Source organism: Sinohyriopsis cumingii, chromosome 15 (assembly GCF_028554795.1).
Source record: "Sinohyriopsis cumingii isolate HCF-2022 chromosome 15, ASM2855479v2, whole genome shotgun sequence".
Taxonomy (NCBI): Eukaryota; Metazoa; Mollusca; class Bivalvia; order Unionida; family Unionidae; genus Sinohyriopsis; species Sinohyriopsis cumingii.
Window position 1 is genome coordinate 108,941,860 of NC_142975.1, and position 27,614 is coordinate 108,969,473.

At 38.1% G+C, this 27,614-nt stretch overlaps 1 protein-coding gene across 1 annotated transcript in view; it reads left to right on the forward strand.

The window, feature by feature from the left end:
* Positions 1-509: 509 nt before the first annotated feature.
* The window catches only part of LOC149782457 (uncharacterized), a 177,500-nt gene continuing 150,395 nt past the window's right edge, over positions 510-27,614 (forward strand). Inside the window, exon 1 of the mRNA XM_089933876.1 lies at positions 510-573. The gene's annotated coding sequence lies outside the window, so the exon portion shown is untranslated. The remainder of the gene's footprint in view (positions 574-27,614) is intronic.

Consider the following 27,614-nt stretch of genomic DNA (forward strand, 5'->3'; position numbering starts at 1 on the left):
AATTAAGAGATGGGGGGGGGGGTCTAACCTGTAAACCCCCCCCCCATCCCTTGATTCACTGACGGATACTCCTAATTTTCTTGGTAACGATCCCCTGTGGTTGATGATTGTTATGCCTTGAAATGTGAGGCAGCTGTCAAATAGCGTGTTTAGATCGAGGCTTCAATATATACATGCATGGCCTGGTCATGTGACATTACCTAAAACAAACATTTCAATTATTTCCTTTTGTTATACATTTCAGTGGCATCGAGTCGTCCAATTTATAGAATGATCATTTATATTTACTAACGACCTGATTTATTGACTATACTTCACTATAATGTTTATTATAAGAAAACAATCATTTTTTACATTTACGTCATTGATCATTCATCCATATTGAATTGTTCCGAAAATAGCTCCACTGAGTAATACTATTGAAACAGGGAAGTTTCCATTATGACAGAGTGCAAAGGTAAAATTGATTGGCAGTACCGGTTTATTCCGGTTAGATTTGGAAGGTTACCAAAAATTCTAGTCTCTCCGAGTAAGACAGTTGACGAGAAAATTAAGCAATTCATCCGAAATAGAGTAAGTCATTTGTTTTCTTATCAATCTTATTGCACTCATATTGTGTGTATCCTTTGTGGATGTTCAGATGGACATGAGGTTGCTGTCTTTATCTTTGTTTATATCAGTTCCTGAGGGACTGTATTGGTTGCAAGGACCAAATTCATGTTGGTGTACTCATAAAGACTGTAACCCCACGTCACTTAGTCCGCATCACCGCTGACATTTTCACCAAGTTTACATATTTGAACATTTATGTTGGATAGTCACCTGTTCTTGCTGTGTTTTCTGTTTTCGTTACTAATGTATAGAAATAAATTGAATAGTTTCTTTATTACATTGAGATTTTTACCAGGTGTAGAAACTCACCCATTCACGCACCAACCGATCACATGACTTGTTATTTAACTGCGACCTTCGTTGGCAAATATACATAAATACTCCATGTGGACAACTAGCTAACATCAGAAATAATGTTATAAGTTGGAGTGCAAGAATGAGTGGACAAGTAAATATTTGTATTAAAATTTATTAAAATCAATTAAACGTTCTCTGATTCTTTAATAGACTTAAAATATTTCAAATATATCTTTTGTGACAGCATGATAAAAATATGTGAAAATTAAGTTTAGTTGTTAACTATGTAGATTATTTTTTCAGTCTAATTTTCATCAGGCCTTTCCCACTAACCCCCATATGATATTTGAAATATATATGTTGTGGTGGAACCATCTTTATAGTCCTACAATGTAAGTCGTCGACCCAGATATTTCTGATACAAACGGGTCGACATCTTCAAATAATAAATATCAGGGTCAACGTCTTATTTCGTTGGCAAGATTTACACTAGACTCAGTGTAGAGAGCATTCTTATCGAGGTGGAACACCCCCCCCCCAAGCATAAATATCCATTCATATCTAACAGAGTATGGGGAAGGTCAAAGTATATTAAACTTGAATTTACTACTGCACTTCAGGGTTCGCATGTTGTTTGACATCTACTACATCAGTTTTATAATTTCAACCAAGTCATTCGTGAAACACATAACTGAGGAACCAGACAGATGTTGAATAAGCCAAATTTTGGCTAAGCATTATCAGTGTGACTCGTTAACAAGTAACGTATACTTAGACAAATTTAGCTATTTATTACAAAGTTGCTCTTAACATGCAATAGTTTTACATCTTAGGAGGAAATCAAATGAATGTATTCTTAGGCAAAATTTGGCTGCAATACCTGTTAGTATAACCCTCTTTTATGGCTTTTATAACCCCAAATTAAGGTAACTGTACGATTAGCCAAATTTGGCTATTCACCTCACTATTTCTTTCCACAGTGTACGTCTCTGACCTTTTGGATAAAACATATTTTGGATAATGTTCTGCTTAGCCAAAATTTTAAGTACTGTTTTGTATAGCCTACATGCATGGCTGTTGGAGCCAGGTTACTGTGTAATTAGCCACATTTGGCTATCCACCTCACTGTATCGTTCCACAATGTACTTATATGCTTAACCAAGATGTGGCTAGTGTCTGCAGTACCCTTTTCGTAACTTTAGTATGACTCTTAGAAACCCACATTTGGTTAAATGTATCTTTAACCAAATTTGGTTAACCACTGTAATGTCCATTTTCGTATCATAGAGGTATGGCTCATAGGCAGTAAAATTAATTTTGGCTAATTGTTTGCTTGGTCACAACATTGCATAATGCCGGTGACCTATAAGGGTAAACATTTGGTAAACATACTGGAGGCAATCTGAACAAAAGCTCTTAAGCTGAAATTAATTTTCTTATATAACTTTAAAAAAACTAAATTTCATATAAAATGTTTGACAGAATTAGACCAACAGTTACATTGATGGATACAAAACCTAGAGAAAAGCAAAAGTTTTAAAACAAATCTTTCAATTCATTATATATTTATTTTGCACACCTAACATATAATTGAAAGCTGCAGATCGTAAGTAAAAATTAAACTAATGAAAATAACATGTATATACAAAAACACTATGACGAGCTGAGAATTTTATTTACACAATAAATAAGAGTTATTTTGGCAAGGAAACAAACATTAATTAAAAGAAGGCAATTGTCGAAAGCTGATATGTTTGTTGAGTGTCATGATTCTCAAAGAAGTCGAATATTATATATCTATATATCTATATATATATATATATATATATATATATATATATATATATATATATATATATATATATATATATATATATATATATATAATTCGTAGTGCTCTGATGGGTGATTCCATTGAATCTAACCAAATATGTTTATTCTGCATCATATAAAGAAAAATGCCCAACGATAGATTGTTCATAAAACAATAGTTACTTTAACAAAAACGATCTCACTTCTTTCAGTCTCTTGTCTTTTAGCGCTATTTTTCTTGAAGAAGGGTGGGCTAAGTACACCATGTATACTATTCTAAAACGATGTTCTAGATGATTCCGGTGACACCTTAAATGCCTTCATTTTGTAACGTTCAAGTTCTACCGCTGAGGTCATAACTTCTGTAACCTGACCAATTTAAATGGCTGACTCATCCATGAGGTATAGTAAATACTTTCAAGCAGGATATTTTTCCATCTGAGTGTTCTCAACATCCACCCGTTGCTTGTTGGGTTGCGTACATCTGAAAAATATGGGTCAATATTTTACAAATCATGTATAGTGTTAAAGCAGTTTAGTCTAAAGTAAATTTACCATGTCTTTTGAATCATACCATGTGTTTTTATATTGTAATAACATGAATTTATGGAGTGAAATATATATGAATATATGATGGATAAAGTCTAGAGAAAAGCAGTTTAAAAAAATCTAATTCTTTGTCAAACATTTTGTATGTACTCTCTGCATGATGCTGCTGGCTTATTTACAGGCTGATACGACTGTGACAGGTTTATGATGGTTGTTTTTGGAATATGTTAAAACTGATGTCTCCATTCGCGCTTTGGCAAACAATTCGTGATTTTCTTTAACTATTTTTCTGTACAACATTGAAGAGGGTTTTCTTTTTTGGCTTCTCATGTCTTATTGGACGTCTGACGTTATGGACGTAAAGGCCGTATAGTCATGTAACTAACAATATCAAAATGAAGAGTGCAATGCCAAATTTCGCTCACTCTTCAAGTTTCGCGTCGCCGTGAACGACCTAAAGACATAAGAGGTATAAAACTCACAATTTCAAAGAAAATAAATCCTGTTCAGATCGATTCAAGTCGGGTAAGGCTCGGTGTAATGTTGTTTAAATCTCTAAATCTAGTAATAGGCAGCTATACTGTGTCGACACCGTGCAATTTCGGTGAACTCCAACGTTTGGATCGTCAAATCGCCCTGATTAAATACTCACACTCCAAGGAAGAATTCTAAAAGTCTAAAATGGGGTCAGAGGAAACTCAAATTAGGTATGTCCCTGCGTCCGTCCTGCGTCGTCCGTGAAGCGGATGCTCGTTACCATTCTGGAGGCCATAACTTTTGATCTGATTGTGATAGCTTGTTGTTGTTGTTCTAGGGTTTAACGCCATTTTTCAGCACACAAGATAGGCTATACATGACGGCCAGTATAACTGGTGGAGGAAGAACCCTGGAAAACCCAGGGAAGAACCACCGACCCACGAGAAGATTGTGATAGCACGTAGAACTTTGGTTTATACCATCAAAGTCTAAGACGACTTCCGATAATGAGCTAGATAGTCTCGTATTAATGAGGTGATCTTAGCTCTGATTGGCTGAGCTTGTTACCTTTCTCAAAATTGTTTTTATAAATTAATTTCGATACAATGGTGTAAATATGTTTCTCAAATCAAGATTTTGGATAAAATGAATTCGTACATCTATGCATATTACGTATGCATTTGTGAACAGGAATTATTTATAGCATACTAGTAAAACAATGAAAATCGAAATAAAATAAAAGGGGTTTGTTCTCAAAATGCCAGATAGACATGTACAGAGAAATAGTCAATTATTAATTAATATAAAACAGGTGAGCATTATGATGTCCTCTTGGTCTTCTTGCCTATCCACACTACCATATCCAAGACAAAATTTCAAAACCACTTAAGGTATATTAATACACTTATTATAATAGTAGTCTATATGTGCTTATAGCAGCTATTCACAATTCTTTTCGTTCAGTTATTCTAGCGGTTTTGTCCATTGGACTCATCATCCATCCACCATTCAAAAGGCTTGTTTCCGGAACATTATATCTCAAAGAGATTTGGTTCACACAATATACTAGCAGTCCAGGTGTGCCTATTTCTATTTTACAATATTTAGATTCAATATTTTCCGAATCTGGCGATGTGTAATCACAGCTTTTAAATTTCATTTGATTTGTGGAGATGTAAATTACTAAACAGAAGTTAATACGACATATATGTAGATGTCATCCCTGGATTTGTTATAAAATGCTGCACGTTTATTGAGTTCGTGGACTTCTTGCAGAACTAGTGTTATCGTTCACTTTTTCATTCTTAATCACTGATTTACTTTATTGTTGTTTATATGTGCCTTCTGTCAGTTAATAACAAAATGTTGAACGTTTATGAATCATTTCAGAACCTTAAGGTAATAGTGATTTGTGTGACTACAGAAAATGTCGGGCATTATATATAGGTTACTGTGTGATTACAGATAATGTCAGGCATTATGTATTGGTTTACTGTGTGAATACATATAATATCGGGTATTATATATAGGTTACTGTGTGACTACAGACAATGCCAGACATGATGTATGCATTATATATAGGTTACTGTTTGACTACAGGTAAATGTCATGCATTATGTATTGGTTTACTGTGTGAATACAGATAATGTCAGGTATTATATATAGGTAACTGTGTGACTACAGATACTGTCAGGCATATAGGTTACTGAATGACTACAGATAATGCCAGATATTATGTATGCATAGGTTACTGTGTGACTACAGATAATGTCAGGCATTAAGGTTAGGTTACTGTATGACTACAGATAATGCCAGACAGTATGTATGTATAGGTTATTGTGTGACTACAGATAATGTCAGGCATTATGTATTGGTTACTGTGATTTGACTGATGGAAAAAAAGAAACACTAGTGTGCGTATCTGGGTTTAAAATGGCATTTGTCTATATAAAAGTTTTAAATTAATTACATTTAGAATATAGAATATATTATGATGGAATATTTGGATTTTGTTATCAAGTTCTTGTGGTAACCTCGATATAAAAGAGTGCCAACGAAGACGATGGTTTTGTTGCATTAACCTTTATTGTTAAAAATAGCGATTCGAAGTAGTTTTCGACACACTTTGGGGACATACGCACTCACTTGTCATACAGGAAACCGTAGTAGCTCAGCTGGTAGAGCGTCAGACTCGTAATCCAAGGGTCGCATTTTCGATGCCCTCTCAGGCCAGCCGTTTCCGCTACCTCTGTCTACTTAGCTCCACCACATAACCCAGCCAATACTGTTCTGAAAGCAATGTTAAAATCAAGAAAATGAAACAATGTATTGAACAAAACATCGCCCCAAGCCTATTGTAAAGCTAATGCTTGTCATTCCTTGAAATGCTATCCTTTGGGGAATAACCGTTAGGATCGTGTGCAAAGGGTAGGTACAGCGTCTGCCGGGTTATTTCGGTTAAATTCAGGTTCGACAAAGTCAGGTTCATGGGAATCGGATCGATCACGAACTAAAGAAGAAATTCAAGGTGTGTATCTGAAAAGAGTTCGCCATTCTGCCTGTGTATATCTTATTGCAGTCAAACTGTATGACACAGCTCAGTTTAACATTTACGGATGTTCACATGGAACTAATGCTACTAACTTTATTGATTCCTAACCAAAACAGGACAGTGGCGGGATAAAACATGAACTAAAGATATAAAGAGTATACAAATTAATATATTCTTGTACATGTATTTCTAGTCCTTTAGATGACACAAACAAGACCACGTAAACTATGTATAATATATCTGATTAATTGCCATACTTTTTTAATTTTCTTAAATATTTTATCACAATGTTGTTGTTATTGTAGTTGCTGTTTGGCTTTACGCCATTTTTCAGCACACTATATGCTATACATGGCGGCCATTATTAATGGTGGAGGAATAACCCGGGAAAACTCCGGAAAGAACCACCGACCCACAAGAAGCTACTGGCAAGCTTTCTCACATACCCACATTGGTTGAATCCGAGACTCGAACCAGCGCAGACAGAGTTGAGATGGCAGTGATCCGTAACGGAGAGCATTTTAGTCCACTCGGACACTCGGGGGCCCCCTTATCACAATATAATAGTAATCCTTAAGCGCTTTGAAAGATTTCATTTAAACTAAGCTTGCTTATTTAGATTTGTTGTGGTCTTTATTTTTTTTATTGCTTCACTTATGCATGGATTTATTATTAATCCAACTGCCCTAAAACTGCATCATAAATGTGTTTTTAAATTATTAGTGGCTCTGAGTAATGTTTCTGGAACATTTAATAAAAGATACAAAGGAAAGAATTTTTTTTTAAATTCAGAACATTCAGACCTCAAATCGTAATTGTCAGCTTGCAATATATTTACTCATATCCCAGCCATTGCTGCAGCAAGCAATATTTTTGAATTGGATGACAGGTCCAGTTGTTATCACTGCTTGAAATTGCAAATGTATGCCAGCATAAATGTGACATAATGGAAAGGTTTAATCCAGTTTTTGTACCTTTTTATGCTTGGTCTTTTGTCATAAAGAGCTTCATGCTACCATAAAGGTGGGCATAAACGTGAATAATGGATCTTGTCAACTTTTAGAGATAACAGAATTTTAGGAAACTTCTGCTGGGTACCTGCCGATCCTAATGATTGGCTACCCGGATATCCGATCAAAGAGAAATTGTATTAACTTAGCTTATTGTCTGTATGGTGTAGAGGTTACCAAATTGCCTTTATTTCCATACTCTGATAAATCTATGTATAGTCCCAGTTTTAATTGTAAACTTATATGACCAAAAATTGTGATTGTTTTGTAATATGTTTACCCTTACCCCCGCCACCGCTGCAGCAATTGATATTTTCAAATTGGACAACAGGTTCAGTTGTTATATTATATCAGGATCTAACAGACACACGTATTGATGGTTAAGAATGGTTAAATCTATGTATAGTGTAGACGTAACCAAATTATCTTTATTGTCATTTAGCTCTAGTCAGTTTACTTAGAGTTTAAATTTATTTGTTGAAACATGTTTGACCTATTTGGCACATATTAATTATGTTATAAACAATGTCCTATCATGCACTTGTACATAATATGATATAGTTTAACAAATTGTATATACAACATAAGAAGTCTTTAATTATACCAGTCAGGTGTCTTTTATTATTGGACAAATGATGCTGATCAAATATGGAAAAAAGAAAAAAAGATGTTTGTAACATTAGTTTATAGCCTGTGCAAGCATCTGCATTGAAAGAAATTTCTACATAATCTGTGCTGTCAAACAAGATTTCTTGGCCAACAGCTGCAATATTTGACTTTAGACAGATACCAAAGAGATGGGCAATCTCCGGTCTACTTGAGCCTCTTGCTTTTTCTTTCTTTTGTTTTTGGTTGATAGTTGCATTTAAACTCTTTCAATAAGTTCTTAATTGTGAATCTTGTTGCAGGGCAGAAATGAATCAAAATAGTGGCATAATATTTGAACAACCTGACTAAACAATTTATTGGATGCAGTGGCTTGCTGCTGCATCCAGTGAAATTGACAAACACAACGTACAGAATATCTGATTGATCAATAAGACATCCAATCAAAATCAAGTTGTTCAGATTTGAATACTGTTCCTACATAAAGACAAGGGGAGCACACAACTAGAATGGACTCATAAAGTAAGCAATTTTCCACTGCAGTACTTACTTGAACAAATATATCCTTTCACTCGGTTATATCTCTCAACATATCAGAACCTTGGCTAGTGAAGATGAAAAGTCCCAGAAACATGAACTATCTTATTTAATATTTTGTACATTGCTTCTGAATGACCAATTATGTCTATGATAGAATGTTGGAAACAGCAGATTGGTATAATTTGTTCTGATTTCAGGACAGTGTCCAACCTTAATACACTGTAGTTAGAATGTGATGGGGTCTAACAGAAACCATGTTGATTTTGTGTGTGTCTGATTTCGATTTTTAACGTGGCTTTAACAATGTTTCAGCTGTATTGCTACGATGTTTGCAGTGTGGCAGTTTATAGTGATGTCTAGCACTGGTGCATCAACCTGCAGATATGTAGCATCATGTCCCACCCAGTCACATATTCCTGACACGAGGTCGACCAGTCCTAACTAACTGCTTAATGCTGAGCACTTAGCAAGGCAGCTGCTGGTATGACACAGCCAGGGTTCTAACCCATGACCTCCCGCATCTGAGGCGGACACTCTAACCACTAGGCCACTTGATTTGTTTTTTAATATTGATGTAAGCACCTGAAATTGATTGGCAAACAAACGATGCTTTATTTTGAAGTAATGGTGTATAAATTAAGTTATTGATGATAAAAATATAAATCATGAGAGTAACTAAATCTTTCTCAGCGTTTGATTGGACAATATTTTCAAATCGTCAGTGTGCCATAATGATAATAATTATTTTTTAAGTACATGTGACTTCTACAGGGCACTGCTGTATCAGTAGAGAATGTTTAAAAGCATGCACAGAAATATGATGGTTCATAGAAAATTAGTTGGCAGAATCTGTTTTCATTTTATGACTTGTGATGAAAATGATACTAATGCAAACGAAAAGAGAAAAACACTTAGGGGAAAGTTACACTTGACAGGTGATAATTGAGAGTGAGGACTTAAAGTCTGTGTGAATTCATCTTGACAACAATTCAGATCTACAGTGTCAAGCAACATGTATTTAGGTATCAAACATGTAACATTATCAATTGATCTTTTCTATGGAGACCCTGAAATATCCCACCTTTATTCCATAGGGTCAGTGCTTAAGGCATTTAACATTGTTTACTAATTAACAATTTATTTTGAATTACATTTTTGCACATACATTGCTTAGTCTAGTTTTTCATTTCTCATTTGTTTCATTTAATCATGGTAATAGCATATATATATATATATATATATATATATATATATATATATATATATATATATATATATATATATATATATATATATAGTGCAGTGTAATACCAGGTGTTTATTCGTGTTAGTTTCTTTGGTAGTAATGGAGGTGCTATTCTACTTGCAGAAGAATCTACACAGCATGTTAAATGATCATTCTTGGGATTGAAAATACTTGTTGATGATTTTTTTATTCTGGTTTATGCTTTTAGTTTGTGTTGCTGTAGTGGTAGAAATGATGTTAAAGTGAATTATATAATGTTTTAACGTTATATTCTAACTGCTGAAAAATATTTTCTTTTTAGTGTGATATTATAAATGGCTAAGATTCACTCCTAATAGGAATTAAAATAATGAGCATGATTCTGCTGTTTCAATTTCATTACTATCTTTTTGAAAGTGAGAGACTCTCAAGTTTATACCAGTGATCTTGGGAAAAAGCTATTGCTTATAGGGTCAACTGACTGAAACAAGAAAAATGGCCTTTGCACAATAACATTAGTTCTAGATAACAGCACACATGCCAACCATTATGGCATCATCATTGCTGTTTTTCTCCTAATTAAGTCTGACACACACCTGTACATGGATTATGCTTTTCTGGTACATTTAAAAGAGTAAAGCAATAAAAAGTTGTGTTTGTAATTTTTATTGTCATCTCTTTAATCTCACTCATCATATAACATTTGAGAATATTCTAAAATGAATACTGCCGTGTAAGAACAGTGTAAGAGAACATTTATCTATCCTGGACTTACAAGCACTTTGTTATTTTTTGTTTATATAGTAGCTGTGTGCTAGACATTTCATAGAAATCAGGATTTCTTCACATTTAAATATGTGTCTCTCAGATTTATTATATTTTTGATCAATATATTGGTAGCACCAGACGTTTAGTGAAACAGGCTTTATCATTTTGACTTATGACTGTTATATATTGAACAATGTTAGAGGAGAGGAATCTTTTTAGACTTATTGGATCAGAGAAATGTCAATTTAATAAAGTTTTACAAATTCAAAAAATAACTTGAGAGTGATAAAATACAGCACTCAGATTAAACACATAATCATACTCACTACATAATTTGTGGACTTAATGATCATTCATCGAAAGGTAAACATGCAGACATTGGTAGTTAAATTGAGTGATGTACATAAATAATGTGTCATTATATTTTGTGTTTGAATTCTGGTACTAATGCACATGAATTTGCCTATTTGTAAAAAGAATTTTACCCAGGTGCATGTCCAGATTAGTAGGAAAAACAAATGTACATTTTTCATAGTTTCCTGTAATTATGGCATGTAATATATAATAATACATGTGTACATTTTATGCTCAGATTATGACTTTTTTATCATTTATATCAGTAAGAATTATTCATATACCTCTCTTAGTGGTTGGCATGTATATAACAGGCCTGGCTGAAACTTTGCGGATTTATCGTACATAATGTATGGGAAAGTCTTATTTATTTCAGGGTCAAAAGTTAAAAGATAAAGGTCACTAACTGAAAGAACAAAAATAGTTCATGTGCAGACATTTTAGCTATCTTCAAAGTGGACTATTAATCATGCGGCAGTTGTATAATTCACAGTACTGTTGTTTTAAATAAATCTTATGATTCATTGACCAGTATATGAATAAGTCCAAACAATTATTGTGTAACATCAAGCATAATGCTTTTAAAGATTATAGTATACCAAAATGCTTGTTTATAAATAAATCACAAGTAACAATTTTTTAAAATGCACTTCTCTGACACTAATCTTTCAAAATCAGTTTTGGTTATAATCAAACATACTTCTCTTTTCTGCATTAGTTGAAATTTCAAGCTTTTTCTAAATTGTCGTTTTCATGCTTCATTCACATGTCTGTTATGTACAAAGGATAGTTAAGACCCTAAACCTTTAGATCATAGATTTATGTAAAATGCCTCAGATTTACAGTCACGTTTATGTTGTATGGTCAAAACTGGAACTGTCATATACATTTTTTTAAATGCAGTGGGATCTTTTATACAAATTTCAACAATTTATAAACAGCATCTTAGCATAATGGATGTGGAGATATTATATGTGTGTTCACTTATTGTTATGCAAGAAGCCATTTTTAATTAGTCCTATATTACCGGTATTCACCCAAACCCCTGACAGCTTTAACCCACTCATTTAAAACAAAACACACTGGATTGCTGCAAGGGGGCCTACAACACTGTCGTCTCCTTTGTATTTCAGTTCAAATAGGAGACTGCCATCATATTTCCATGGGTGTGTCTTTTTTCAGACAAAAGGCGTGATTTTGTTCATCATATTGTCATGATACATATTGTACTGAAGAGAACTATTGTCAAACAGTATATTTCACTTGATTTTTCATGTCTCCATGCATTATGGTGGGGGTGGAAAGAAAATGGAGAGGAGTGATAAGAGGTTTTTCCACCATCTTCAATACAGAACAATGTTTTCTGTTTTTTGTTGTTGCTCAGGTCATGAATGTGAAAAGTGAGGAGTAAGAGGTAAATCAAATAGTTTAGGTGGCAGGGTATAGTTTCGTAAATTGGTAGATTTCTTAACTTAAAGCTATGATGTGACTTTTTAAGATAATATTTTTTAATAATTAGAGATAGGGATATATTTATGAATTTGGTGTTTCGGGCTTATATTCTTGAGACTGATGTGAGTCTTGTAAACTCTTATAGTGGTGGTGGTTTGCAGTTTCAGCAGCAGAGGGGCTGTACAGACCGAAACTTTTTGCACAATAAACCCCTCCAGGAAACTATTCCTCGATAGAGGGCTTATTTCGACGAAATAAACCCTTCTATTCAGAATACAGGACAAAAAAAAATGTCCCCCGAAAACTCGAAGAGTTTCCAGGGACAAACTCGTTGAGTTTGCACTGACAACTTGGGTTACTTCAATAAATCTGAAACAGTTTCCGTGGCGGGGTCGTTATTGAAAAATCCATGGGTCGGGTCCATCCCCTCTGCTGCTCTGGGAAATGAGTTTCCAAGGAAAAACATTTTTATGTTAGCGGAATTAAATCATTGACAAATAAATAATGGCAAATATTGGAGAAGCACATACGACTAGATTAGCTCGAGAACGTCTCGAAGCAATTCAGAAATTTCTTCCTGTCCGTGATAGTGTCAGACAAAAATTACAACTAAGACAGCAAGCACGGGAAGGCTTTGCAGAGACTACGGAGGAATTATTTAAACCCGTGACCAAAGCTACTGAAAAATCCGCAGCTGTTACCAAAGAGGCTTTAATAGAGCAAAGGAAAATTTTACAGGATATTTCAGCTGGACTTAAACCCCCGCCTCCACCCGATGAAGTTGTTGTGTCAGTACCTGCTGGTAAGCGAGTAACAGGGAGAATTACTGACCCCGCCAAAAGATTTACGCCGGATTATATTGAACTTCTTAAAAATGTACCAGAAGAGAAATTACCTGAGACAATACTGTTAGGATTGATTAGAAGAGATGTGTCTTTAAACCCAGAACACGGTTCTATGACAGATGATAATTTTATCAAATATTCGTATCGTATACGTGAAAATAAAAAACAAATCAGCAGGGACGATACAAAATACGATAGACTTGTAGATGCTATACGTAAACTTGAAATTCCACCATCGCAACCTCAAGAAGAAAAATCACCGTTGCAACACACAGAACGACAACAATATCCTTCACGGCGAAGAGCAATAGATCCTGACCTAACTCCGTTAAGTGAATACGAGGCTGCATCTGAAGGAAGTCCGCGGGGCCAAAAATTCAAACAAACTAGGTCGCCGATAATTAGCTTAACAACATCTTCTGAAAGTTTGCCTCAAGACATTTTATCCCCAAGAATTGTACCATCAACAGGGGAGGGTTTAGGATCCGGTTTTATTGCCTGCCCTAATAATATCATCGATGATGTATCACGGTTGGAAGTTCTCATCGGAGGAAGACGTGCCGGAAACAATTCTCCGGAAATTATAAATGAAGCCGCAGATATCTGTCAGAGACTATTTCAGCGTGGCATCATGGATATCAGCATCTACCGGGGGCTCATTGATGAACTCGCAGACGGTTACCACAGCGACTAATAATTAAATTTGCTAGCAAATTCAGTTAGATAAACAATAATTAAATAAAATGATACTACACGATTCTTTTCGCAGACCAAGAAGTGTCAGAGTAGTAAACTCACGATTACCAGTATACGAGGTTGTTTACGGAGATGGAGTCGGTGATGTTGTTAGGGATTTAGTCACAAGAATCGCTCCGAAAGCTGGACCGTTAGCAAAACAATTCGCGATGAAAGCCGCTGATGTTGTCAAGGATAAAGCCATTGGCACTGTTGGTAGTCTTGCCGGGAAAGCATTTCAATCAATCAAGGATCGACTAGCACAGCTGATACGAAAAAAAAACCCAGTCGAGAGGTTGGTGCCAGTAAAACTACCATCCACTGAAGCTATGCCGGCAAATGTTAGTAGCGTAGTAAATAAGGCCGTAAATCAGAAATTAGCTGAGATCGCAACAGCAGGAATTACCTCCAAAGCGTTGCAAGATAGTGTAACTGCTAATTTGATAGCTGGTAGTGGTTTCCGGTGACGATAACATTTTAATTAGATCATCACAAATAATAATAATGTTTGCACGAAAATCCAATGACGCGTTTGATATGTCCAAACCAGTACTTAAAGATGATTCTGTACGTGATTTTCAATATTATTCTTATGAAGCATGTGATCCTAACCAACGCGGAAGAATTGAACTACAGGTCCAGGATACAAGTAGATACTTCTTGCCCGCTGAGGCCTTCATCGAAGTTGAAGGTAGGCTTTTAAAGAATGATAACACTAACTACGGAATCGGCGACCGAGTTGGATTTGTTAACAACGGCATCATGGCGTTATTTAAATCCGCTATTTATATGATAGATGGAAAAGAAATTGAAACAATTCATGATAACGTCGACGTTGCCACAACAATTCTCGGGTTGGCGAGATACTCGGATGATTACACCAGATCAGCCGGACCATCAATGATGTTTGCAAAGGATATAACCGACAGCCCCGAGAACAGGAATGTAACAATGAATGCTGGTGGTACCGAAGTTGCATCGATGAACGAAAATTTTAATTTGGGTTTTGCAACACGTAGATCGATGTTAAGTGGAGATGAAGAGTTCTCAGGTGTGATTCCATTGTCTCACATCTTTGGATTGTGCAGAGATGTCCACAAGGTCATATTCGGTGCCAAACACACAGTTGTACTTGTGCGAAAACCTGATGATAATGACGCTATCTGGCGAGATGCTGCTGTTGCCCCTGGTCAAATAGTACTAACTAAACTGTGGTTGTGGATGCCAGTGTTGTCTCCGTCAATCACCGAAGAACAACGACTGTTGTCTTTCATGGACACGGGCGGTAAATCACTGCTATCCTGGAAAACAACAACCACAGACGTTATTCAGGGTGATAATGGTGGGTTGTTTACATGGCATATATCATCGCAACAAGGAGTATCAGCACCACGACATATTTTCATTGCATTTCAATACCGTGCTAGAACAGATAGCCAGGAAAGAAATCCAATGGTATTTGATACACTTGGAGTTTCTGAAGTTTCGTTGAGAATAAATGGGCATCAGGAGCCATCTGAGGATATATTAATAGATTTCGAACATCATCGTGTCGCACGCGCGTATCATCGTCTGATGTCATTTATGGGGCGCGACCTTAATGTAGACACTGGCCTGCAAATATCACAGCGAGACTTTATGAGTTTATATCCGATTTATTACTTTTCGCTGGAACATCTTGATCTGGTTAAACAATCTGTTGTCGACCTACATTTCCGAGCTCGTGTAGGTGTTCCTGCTGGTGGTTACAGAGCGATTGCTGTCATACTCTCCGATAAAGCAATGCTGCTTGAAGGTGTTGGCGGACAAATGAGGGTCATCGACGCTCCAATCGAGAATATGTAACGCAATTAAAATCAAACTTAGGATATAATGTCATACAGTCATGTTAATGTCACCTTGACTTCCGGTCAAACGAAGAAATTGCAATCAAAGAACGCAAGCACGTGCGGGACATCAATAACACTAAAACGAGATCAGATTACTGGTGGTCCAAACAAATTGTCGTTGACTAATACTCAGCTTAAACATTTTAATAAGGCACTAACAGCAAAAACCGGTGTCCGACTTGATTTCTCTGCTGCAGCTATCAAGGACATGACTAAAACCGGTGGAATATTTCCTCTTCTCGCAGCAATACCGGCGTTGATTGCCGCGGCAGCACCAGCCGTAGCAAAAGCCGCAGCACTCGGTGCAGTTGGAACTGCAGCTGGAATGGCACTAAAAAAGGCAACGGGAAAAGGATACAAGAAAAAAAAGGGACGCGGTCTAAGACTACCAGGAACTCCACCATCATGGTATCCAAAAAAATTCTAACGCCGTTGAGCAATTTTGATTTACTCGATGCTGTTAAAAAATTGCGTGTAAAACATTTCAGAGGCGTATTTATGCGAGATCAATTACCGCAACGACCGAATAATCCAGAAACTGGCATTATCAATCTCGACAACAAAGATGGTCCGGGAACTCACTGGGTTGCTTACGCGATCGATCCACGTGGAATTATCTATTTTGATTCGTACGGTTTAGCACCGCCAGTTGAGTTTCTCAAGTATGTCAGCAGATTTTCTAATGTTCCAGTGTGGCAGTCGACGTTACCAACACAAACATTAATTGATCCGCCCATTTGTGGGAGGGAGGTTTTAAATGTTCTTGATGCAATCTCAAGAAATCCAGCAACTCCTCCTCATAAAGTAGTGTATGAATATACCGCATCGAGAAATGCTAGCATTTGAAAAACAGCAATAAGAATAATGGTGGATATTTACGGAAGACCTTTCACACGAGGAGGTAAACCAAGCACAGATGCTGATCTCTCAAAATATGCGACCAAAGATGAAGTCGATAATCTTTTGAATATAGCTGGAGTTGACCCAGATGAAGTTGCTATTTTCCAAGACAGGCAAGGAAAACTAAGAACGAGCAACATTAAGTGGAATGATATAATTCGCAGAGTTCTTGGAGCTACCAAGGATAACTTCGTTGCATTTAGTGATGGCGGCCGGATCAAGGACTCGAATATATCAATCGCAAGCATCAAAGACAGTATTGATAAAGGTGTTGATAAATGTGTGAAAAAAGCCGGTGACACGATGACAGGCGAACTCAGCATGAGCGGCAACAAAATAACCGCGTTAGCGAATCCCGAATCCGACCAGGATGCGTCAAACAAACAATACGTGGACATCGTCAACGGTAAACTAAATACGCTGCGTGCAGAGCATGATGTTCACGTGGGCGCGTTTACAAGATTTCGAAGAAACTTCGTAAAAACTGATGAGGTCGTGGATAAGTTCTTTGGGACTCCTCCAGTCGTCGATGTAAAACTCGCTGATGTAAAGACCGACATTAACACGATCAAACAAACACAGCAGGATATCGTATCGGGTATTCCTGATATCGTTAACAAAACCAGTTTGATTAAAGTTCCCACTGGAGTTACTCCGGGGCATATCACCAACATCGTATTCACGGTATCATCGGGATTCGCAACATGGTCACGACAAAATAACACTATCAAATATACAGCAACAGCCACCGGTGTTTACAGGTTGTCTGTGTTTTCAGCCGCTAAATTTGAAATCTTCACAACATATCCTTGGAGACATTCCACTGATAAGTATTCCGGGGTTTGCACTGTAATACTAAACAGCGGAACCGAGGAAACATTTATGCTTGAAGCCGAGGACGATAGTTTAACAGCAACATCTTACTGGTTTTGTTTGGAATTCGTCGCTGCAACGCCTCAATTGGTTACCGCGTAATTGAATAATGTCAACGACGCCAGATGCTCAACAATATCGATACAATCAAGTCCGTGAGTGGCAATCTGAGTTAAAAACTGTCATCGAAGTAACTAGTCAAAAAGTAAAAAAATACAAGCGCCGCATAACAGTGCTGGATATTATGGTTTATTCAGTATCTGCCGTTGTTGCATCTGCCGGAGCAATACTATCAGCGGTCACTCCGGTAACTGCAGCAGTCGCCGCCACGATCTGTGTTTCCGCGGCCACAACAACAGCTGGAGTTTTCGGCATCATAGCAAAAAAAATATCATCATGTGCTAACACAAAATTACACGATTACACGACAAAATTAAATACAGCCACGACCGCATATCAGAAATTATCATCGCTGATATCATCATCGTTAGACGTGCAAAGTAGCGACGCTACGATATCAGATTCTGAATTCAAACTAATGTCAGATGCGTACAATGACTATTTGAAAACTAAACAAATAAATAATGTCAATAGAACTGCTTCAACAAATAGTCACAAACACAACACCGGTAAGGACCACAATGATCTCAGTGTCCTCGACGACACCAGAATTCGGTATTAATTTTCGAACTCCAATTCCAGTGAGTGAAATCGCGTTAGCAAAGCTCAGTGTGTATCACAGCTGGCCCAATGTTAGGTCGGCATCATTTGGTGGTCTGCAGCCAAATAATTCATTCGTGTTCGGGAAAAGCAAAGCCGACTCCGGCGAACAGGGTGAACTTGACTGGAATACAATTACACTTCCCACTGGGAGTTATCAGATCGAAGAAATCAATAATGAGATACAACGCCAAATAAAACGAATCACCGGCAAGGAAGCCAAAATATCTATAACAGCTCATGAACCAACGCTGTCTGCGGTCATTGAAATCTCAACGCCAGGATACGCCGTGGATATTTATAACAGCTCAATCCGAACATTATTAGGATGGCCAAAGGCCCCCGAGGTTAAACCTCGTCCACCAAAACCTGAAAAATCGGATTTTATGACCTATAAAGAAGCACTACACGACCTCGAGTACAATTATTATTTACTCCTTGCAGATCAATTACTAGCAAGAAAAAGTACTTTAATGCCCGATACTTGGAGTATAGAAGCTCCACGTGTTAAGGGGGGGCAGGAGCTCCGTGTTTACCGTCTAGATGATATAGAATCTGAATTATTTATTCCGATCAATCTAGTACATAAACAACAGCTACAACTCCTGCGAGTATATTTCCAAGATTATATTTCTGATTTAACAAGTCCGCGTGATAATATTATCACAACCATAGAAAAACTAAACAAACTCGCATCGGCCATGGAAACTATAAATCTAAGAATAATTCAGGCTTTACTGGATCTTAAAGACTATATCGATGATAATTATAGACAGATAGCCAGAGCAGATTTTGCAATTAAATATGGTATTCAAGTGAATGATATTTCAGATTTTAAATTTCCTGGATATAACGTGCCCGAGCTGAGAAAATCAGTCTCTGATCTCATCGATCAATCTTTCGAAGATATTCTTGCCGCGTACGAACGAATAAAACCACAACCTGTTATTCTCAAGCACGACAACAGTACAGCATCCGATGGCAGACACATCTCACCCGGGATCGTAAATATCACAGATGTTATTGCGGTCAATCTTGTATGTGACGTCATCGATGGCAGTTACAGCGCATCAGATACTACGACGGCACAACAGGGGTTTATCCTGTATACGTTCACACCAAGAGACCCCCCTGGTTTTCTGATTGTGCAAGAACCAATCAATCCGGTCTATCTACGGTGTCATAACCCGTGGTTGTCAACGATAAATTTCAAACTCACCGACCAGAGGGGGAATTTGTTGGACCTGCGTGACGAGACTGTTAGTATAAACTTACTGGTGAAGTCCTAAGTCAAGGGATCCATAATATTTATAATAGTTTTTTTTTCTGCACTGATCCATTTTCGTCATTTTATCGTGCAAATACCCTATCAAAACCAGCATAAGTTATCGTTGAAAGTGCTAGCACGCATTTAAAAAAAAACGGTTGTGTATAATGTATCAACCCGAGTACATTCATGCACGAGTTCATATTCATGATAAGCAAATTCTTTACGAGGCAATAAAAACCGCATTTCAAATACAGACATTCCCAGAACAGTATTTCCCCGTTAAAATAGTTATTGACGTGTATGGTGACGAAGACTTCTTGTTAACTCCGTCACAATTAACAGAGCTACAGCAAAATCATATGATCATAGTTTGGTGTCAACGAGAACAGATTATGAACTATTCTCATTCCTGTATTGATGTTGAAACGCTTAAGCAAATCCTGAAAATCTGAAAGCGCCCTTCACTTGAGAAACTCTTTGAGTTTCCAAGGGCAAAAAAAATAATACACTTTTTTTTTTACCCGTGGAAATGTGCTTTACACTCCAAGCGGGGGGGGGGGGGGCGCTAGCGTTCTCAGGTTCTACTTTCACTTTGTGCTGTGAGTCACACGCTATGCGGTTTATACTTCCTTGTCGGCCTCGTAGTCAGAAACACTAGTATTTTTGTCAGAAATGCAAGGCATTTCCGTGTCTAGATTCTTTATATAACCTTTTAACCGTCTCACCCTGGTGCTAATTAATTTTCGAGTCTCATACTCTTGTGACAATCCAAGACGAATCTTCTCAACTGCACGGCACAGTGGAATAAATTCAGATACCTGATTTTCAGTTATCCCGGCAAGTGATCTGTAAACACGATCTTGCAAACCCTTAATGAACCTATAACGAGCAGGGAGATTGTTCTTCCCCAAGCGTAATAGCTCATTCAAGGATTCAAAATCTGACATAATTGTTTCAGTGTCTAGTAAAATATTAAAACCTCGCTGTTGTAATTCTTTAATTTCAACAAGTATGGTATTTATATTTTCGTGATTCATATTATTATATATTTTTATATTTTTAATAGAAACACTTTGCATGAGAAACGCTAGCTTTCCAAAACAAAACGAGACAGTCGGAAACATTTATCCCCTGCAAGGGCCTAGATCGTCAAATAACGTTCTAGAACCCCACGAGGACTGCTTCCGACATGACAATACAACATGTAACACGAAACACTTTATCCCCTGCAAGAGCCTCTAGATCGTCAAATAACGTTCTATAGGCTCAAGAGGACGTGTTTAGTGAATTGACAAGGACAAACATATAACACGTAACTTATCCTAAGGACGGACCCCTCTGACTGCCAAGTGACTCAGAGGCACATTTATTTACAAGACGAGACAGCCCTGGCTTCTAGGATCGAGTTCTCTAGCAGGCCCGGCAAACATTTATTTGACAACACAAACAACCTTTACCTCTGATTCGAGTATCACAGCAAGCAAAGGTACAATGAACATGTAATCTTATCCTAAGAGACGGTACAGAACAGACAACCTTTACCTCTGATTCGAGTATCACAGCAAGCAAAGGTACAATGAACATGTAATCTTATCCTAAGAGACGGTACAGAACAGACAACCTTTAACCTCTGATTCGAGTATGACAGCAAGTAAAGGCACAATGAACATGTAATCTTATCCTAACTTATCCTAAGACCTTATCCTATGACGACACAAACATACACAGGTGGGTCATTTTCTACGGTCAGCAGCAGAGCAAAACCATCCATTGAATCGACCATTGGATGGTGCACAAAAGACACCCGCCATTGGCGGATTAAATTTATGGTTTTGCTTGCGCGTGCTGACTTTCGATCGACCCAAAGGTCTTAGGGAGCGATTTCGTATATAACCCAACTGTTACTTGCGAGTTGGAAATTCGCTCTAGCAGTGGGCGGGACTTGTTTAAAATATTTTAATTGTATGTTTTCTTAAGCGCGGTCATATAACAAGCACAGAAGAGCAAAACAGTCGGATATATTCAGTAAAACGAGGATATTGTTTGTAAAAAAATATATATTCTACGGTAAATAAATGATTACATGTTATGAACTCGATAAAATATTTTATCAAGGTGGCTTTCTTAGGGGGAGCAAATCCTCTGACCAGCAACGACAACTCTGCAAAGCGTTACACACTCTCGGAGGAGTTATCGTCGTTTGTGTCAACGATAAGAGTTATATAACAGAATGAAATCTTCTGTTTGAGCTTCTTTGAAAATGCTGTTTTGTAGATCCCATCTGCGACATGCTGTACAGAAGGTGGACAAATACCGAAATACCTACCGGCTGCGCTCATTGATTGAAATATTATTTCTTCACGAGTCTCAACATTCACAGATTTCACTGCTCTTCTTATAGCTGTTTTACATTTAACTCTTCCTCGTATGGTATTCTTGCTCTGAGTGATCGCTTGAAGGTTTTCAATACTGTTATCAAGTCTGTTCCCGTTAATATGATCAATGACAAGGCCTTTAGGGATCTCTCCGTTAAAAACCTCATAGACGAAACGATGACATAAATACCTCCCTTTCCTAACAGTAAATCTTAAATAACCAGCATTATCAACTGTACCAACTTGTTTCCTCAGCCTGTAGTTTCTCACTATGCCATCTCGGTTTGCCTCATAATTTGGAATAGTTGGATGTCGGACGAATTCTTGATTCATTATACTATAAGCAAATCATTGTCTAATTCATAATTTGTCTGAAAACTTATTTATGTAATCACGCTCGCATTTGAGAGCGTTATCACAGTCTGGATTTTTTTTATCATAATACCGTTTTAGTTCTCGATAGCGTTTTCCACCACACGCTGAACATAATTGCGTTTTTCCTCGTACTCCAATGCCGCATCTGATACACGGTATCGGTCCTAGACTCCCACCGCGGACCTGTTGAGCATGTTGTCCACAGTATTCGCCTCTGCAGGGTTTGCTACACGGCGCTGATGAATTTAGTTTGATCCACTTGCATTGGTTCATCATATAATATATTTGTCTATTTAAATATTTGTCTTAATTATAATAATGGGTTTTGAAAGACTATCCAGAATAAAACCCATATCAGGTTCTAGATTCGATCTTGACCGGTTAACCGCTGATCCACGACGAAGAGAGTTAGCAGAGGTAATTGGTGTTATCAAGAATGCCAAAGAAGAGTTTCGTCGTGATGGTGCCGCACACACGTGGTCTTCGTATAAAATTATCCTCGGAAACGCGAGCGTTTCTCGGGAAATGCAAAGCATTTCTCGTGACCGTATCATTGATGCTACCATGAACGATACAATCGCGCGTAACATAATTGGGTATCTCGACGATAGAAGATATTTCGTACAGATAAAATTTATTGTTGGAGTCGGCGAGGGAACGTGGATTATCAGAGACAAACTAGACCCTGTTCTTGATGCCAGAGGCGTTCGTGGAAAAACCGTTCTGTTAAGTAAAGACTCAAAACCGGGAGTACTTGTTGGGATTGATATACCATATTATGCCAGAGCGTATCCTGTGACCGCAGTTGTTTATGGAATTTATCCGATGAAGAAACCACGCGTTGATAAACTCAAACCGATGAAGGTGTCGGTGTTGAATTGTGTAGCTGAGCGAGTAATGGAACATTTTAAAAATGCAATGCGAGGAAACGGCCTAACACCGCTAAGACAAACTAAAATAACAGCGTGGGCGACACGAGTAGCGGATAAAGGAGCGTCAATAAATGATGTTGCTGAGCTAGAGCGATTACTAAAATTTCCTATAACGGTTTCATCGTTAACCGGTGAGGTATTGTATGAGTGTAAATACAATTCCCGTGGAACACCAATAACTATTATCGATCATAACAGTCACGCCTGGACTGACTCGGTTAGGATATTTCCGCAAGACCGTGTTGTGAAGTATTATCCGGAATTGCAAAGCAATTCTGGGAGCATGTTTGATTTTATTTATCAGATAAGTAAAACCGATCCAGTGTCTGTGTGGTTATTCAGAAGTAGCGAAGATGGAGAATATGATCAGTTTGTGAGACCCAACGGGGAAATATACAGAACAATGGCGTTACAGCAGGAAATGAAAAAACTCGCAGAAAAATATTATGCTGGCAACACTGATACGTTACTGACACACTGTTTTACTGTCCCGGGTGTTGTCGCGCATGTAGCCCGGGAACGAAATTCATGGAGACCAACTCCGAAAAGTTTTCTTGCTGATATCCAGCAGAGCTGTGTCGAATACGGACACGGCGGTTTGTGGAATACTCAGTATGATCACCGCGGTATGATATCCGTGGACATGACGGCGTGTTATCCAGGAAGTTTCCTTGGGCGTGGAGAATGCAGCGAATATTTTAAACGGTTTGGCCACGCTGGCAATACCATGACAAGAGTAGCTGTCAACGGTGTTTTACCCGATTTTGACTTGACCGGATTTGCTTGTGTGTCGTCGTTTAAATTCGCTAAGGATTTACATCCTGTGTGTTATGTTTGGTTTGGCAGACATTTCGTTGAGAAGCGATGGGCACCGATAGTGTTATTGCGATACATGCTTGACAGTCGAATACTGTTGTCGCTGACGGTCAGCGAAGCGATTATATGTTATTGTCGTCAAACCGAAGTTTGGTTGCCAACTCCAACGCCGGTTACGTTAGAAGAAGTCATCGAAGATTGGTCACGAGAATATCCAGAAACTTCTATCGACGCTATCATCAAGAAAGCTCCTGAAGTACTTAAAAGCAAACTCAGAAATGATGAAAGCACAGCAAAAGATCTAGGACGAAGAATAATAGGGAAATTCACTCAAGGTGGAGCGTATGATCATAAACAACATCACAGTCGATTAATCATGGACAAGACTGAATTGGATCTTATTGTCGCTGATGCAGCCACGAACAACATGTTCTGTAACCGCAAAGATGTGTTTCTGTCAAACGGGGAAAAACTAGGGACTGTTTTTAGTTATATTGACGGAGAATCATCTCAGTACATACATTTGAGATCTTCGATGCTGGCTTATGTATCCATAAATTTGTTGTCGATGATCAATAGATTCCCTGTTGCCGCAGTGAGAGTTGCAACGGATTCATTTTATATTGATAAAAAACACTCAGCGCTGTTGGATAATGTTATATCGGATGATCCATCGTGGGGCTCGTGGAGAATAAAGAATGAAATGTTACACGGATATTGTAAATCGGCTGATGTTGAAATCGAGGATGAGTATCGCAGCGCAGAAATATCTTCGATGGTTTCGTCGGGGGCAACTTCGTTGTTGCCGCCGGTGCACGATCCTGTTACAAGACACAAAACAGTTTATCTGAACGGTCCTGGTGGTTCTGGTAAAACAACTCGAGCGATTGAATTATTTAGAAACTCTGACATGATTGTGCTAACACCCACACACAGACTTGCCAGGGAGATGAGACAACGGGATGTTAACGCGTGCACGTATCACAGTTTTTTCAAATACAGCGGCGGCACGTGGACACCTGAACGAATGGGAACGAAATATATTCCCGAGAAAATCATCTGGGATGAGATAGACACTGTGCCGTTGGATACATTAAAACAGTTTCTGGATTGGCTGCTAAAGAAAAATACCGCAGTGGTGATGTGCGGCGATCATGGTCAACCACCCCCATTTACAGGTGAATCTCCACACGAGTGGCTGAAAACTTTTGTAGATTATTATGAGGAAATAACTAACGATGTTAGAGCACTCGATGAAACGCTGAAAGAGTTTAAGGCACTGATCAGGCTACAAACCAATAAAGTCCAGTGTGAGATAATGCGTGAAATAATTCCAGAGACTTCGCTGAGCGACTTTTGGGAAACGTGGAAACCAGGTGATTTAATTGTGGCAAGTAGAAAGATAGTCAGGGACACACTTCAGCAGCGGTTATTTCAGTTACATCAGAAGAAATTTCCCATGTTGCCAGTGCCGTTGTGTTATAGACCAGCTGATACGCGATTGCAGAATATTGATGTTGATATTCCAGGGCGCCTGACTGCGTCGGGTCCGGAGAAACAGAATTTAGTATTAAATGATATTGTCACAGTTGATGTTGATGCTGTTGAACAGGCACTGAAAATGAGCAAATCCCCGTGGACGCTAGGATACGCTATGACCATCCACAGTTCGCAGGGACTAACTATTTCAGATACAACAGTTTGGATTGTTGATGATCGCATCGAGTGGTCAAATTTAGTTTATTTAGCCGTGTCAAGAGTAAGAAGGATAGGTCAGTTACGAAGAATTGTATTAGATGATGTTGTCAACGACAGCTCAATCGCTGATGACACAATAAGAAAGAAATTAGCCGGTTACAAACAGAGCGACAAAAAAAATGGTAGAGAGTTTGATCCCAAACAAAGTTTGGATGTTGAATTTGTAATACAATTACAACAACAGCAGAATAATCACTGTGCGAGTTGTAATTGTTTATTGCTGTGGCAGTATTCGAAAAACGACCCAAGGCAATTCACCGTAGATAGAATAGATAGCAGTCGCGGTCATACACGTGAAAATGTGATGTTGACCTGTCTTGAGTGTAACCGACGCAGAGGTGTTGCTGCAGTTATTTAAATGATTGAATCACTTCAGTGCGGATCACTTTAGTGATCGGGGTGGTAATTGTGTATCCTCGGGAATCACCTGAAGTTGCTCGCGTTTAAATCCGCGTTGAGGAGCAGTCGAATCTAATCTGTAGATTGCGTTTCTCCCAGTTGATCTGGTTATGCTGGATATCTTATGTGTAGTAACACTCCATGTGGGATCGGTTGCTCTTTTTTTTCCTCCTTCTAGTTCGCCTGGTTCGTATAAATACCTAACGGTGACATTACCCAGCAGTGGGGACGCTAGCGTCCCTGGCTGCGTTGAAACATTTTGTTGCTGTTGTCCGCGTTCACTGACGCGGGGTATATATTTTTTTGTGATTGCATTTACAGGTCTCATGTTTGTTGTTCTGGTAATTTCATTATTCAGTGCGGCTATCACGTTTGGCAGTCTTGCAACCCATTCACGAGATCTCGTATCGTAAATGAATTCCCTCGCGTACTGGTATCCGAATAATCTCTCAGCGAGTGTTCTATTAAATCGCTCAACAATTGCCTGATCCCGATGAATTTCAGTATGTCCTCGTCGTATGGTAACGTTATGCTGCTTTGTCAGTGATGACACCGCGCCCTGAAATTCCTTGCCAGGATCAACTTGTAATAATCGTGGCCAGTTTAGAGGTCCTCGTTGATAAATTCGTTTAAACGCAGAGGCGACTTCGGACGCTGTTTTAGTCGCTAACGGTTCTGCTTCTTTGTATCTACTGGCAACATCAAATACTGTTAGCGCGTATTTGTATATTTTTCTACGGACAGTATCATGAGGCAGGAATAGTATGTCAGCCTGATGAACTTCATTGGGCACACTAACATCAAAATGTGCAAAGTTGATTTGTCGAGGTGGTGGTAAGTAGATTTGCCATATTGCTTGTTTTGATAGCCAATTTTTGGCAACCTCGCGTGTTACTGATGCCGCGTTGGCGAGTTTATTAATTTCTGAGTTACCTCTCCAGTATCCGATTGGGGAATAATAAATCGCTTGCATTTTTATTTAATTATCCAGCGCCTAATACTAATTTAGATTTCATCGCTGATCTTACTAACCAATTAGCGAGTGACTCCTTAAATGATTTATTTTTTATGGCGCTTAGTGCATGGATTAATTTCACATCCGCGATATGCCTGTCTTGTAGATCTTTACTTCGATAAGCAACATCATGTATGTGACACGCTGCGTCGATAGCGTTTATCGGATACTCTCCCGGTTTTGGTTTAGATTGTTCATCAAGTCTGATATCTAGTCGGGTCCCTGGACCGCAGTAATTGTATCCTGGGAGATGTTTTTCTCCGGGATACTTTGCCCAGGGAGTTCCGGGGAGCTTTCCAAGTTTGGCTGCAATGTCACCTCCGCTAAATTCTCGCTTTTTTTTTGAAATCTAAATTTTTTTGTGCCACATCGCGTACACTTACCAGAAAGTGCTTGTCTGTTATTTTTTGTTGTAATGGTTGTTAGATCATTCGTAGGGGTTCGTGCCTTACACTTCAC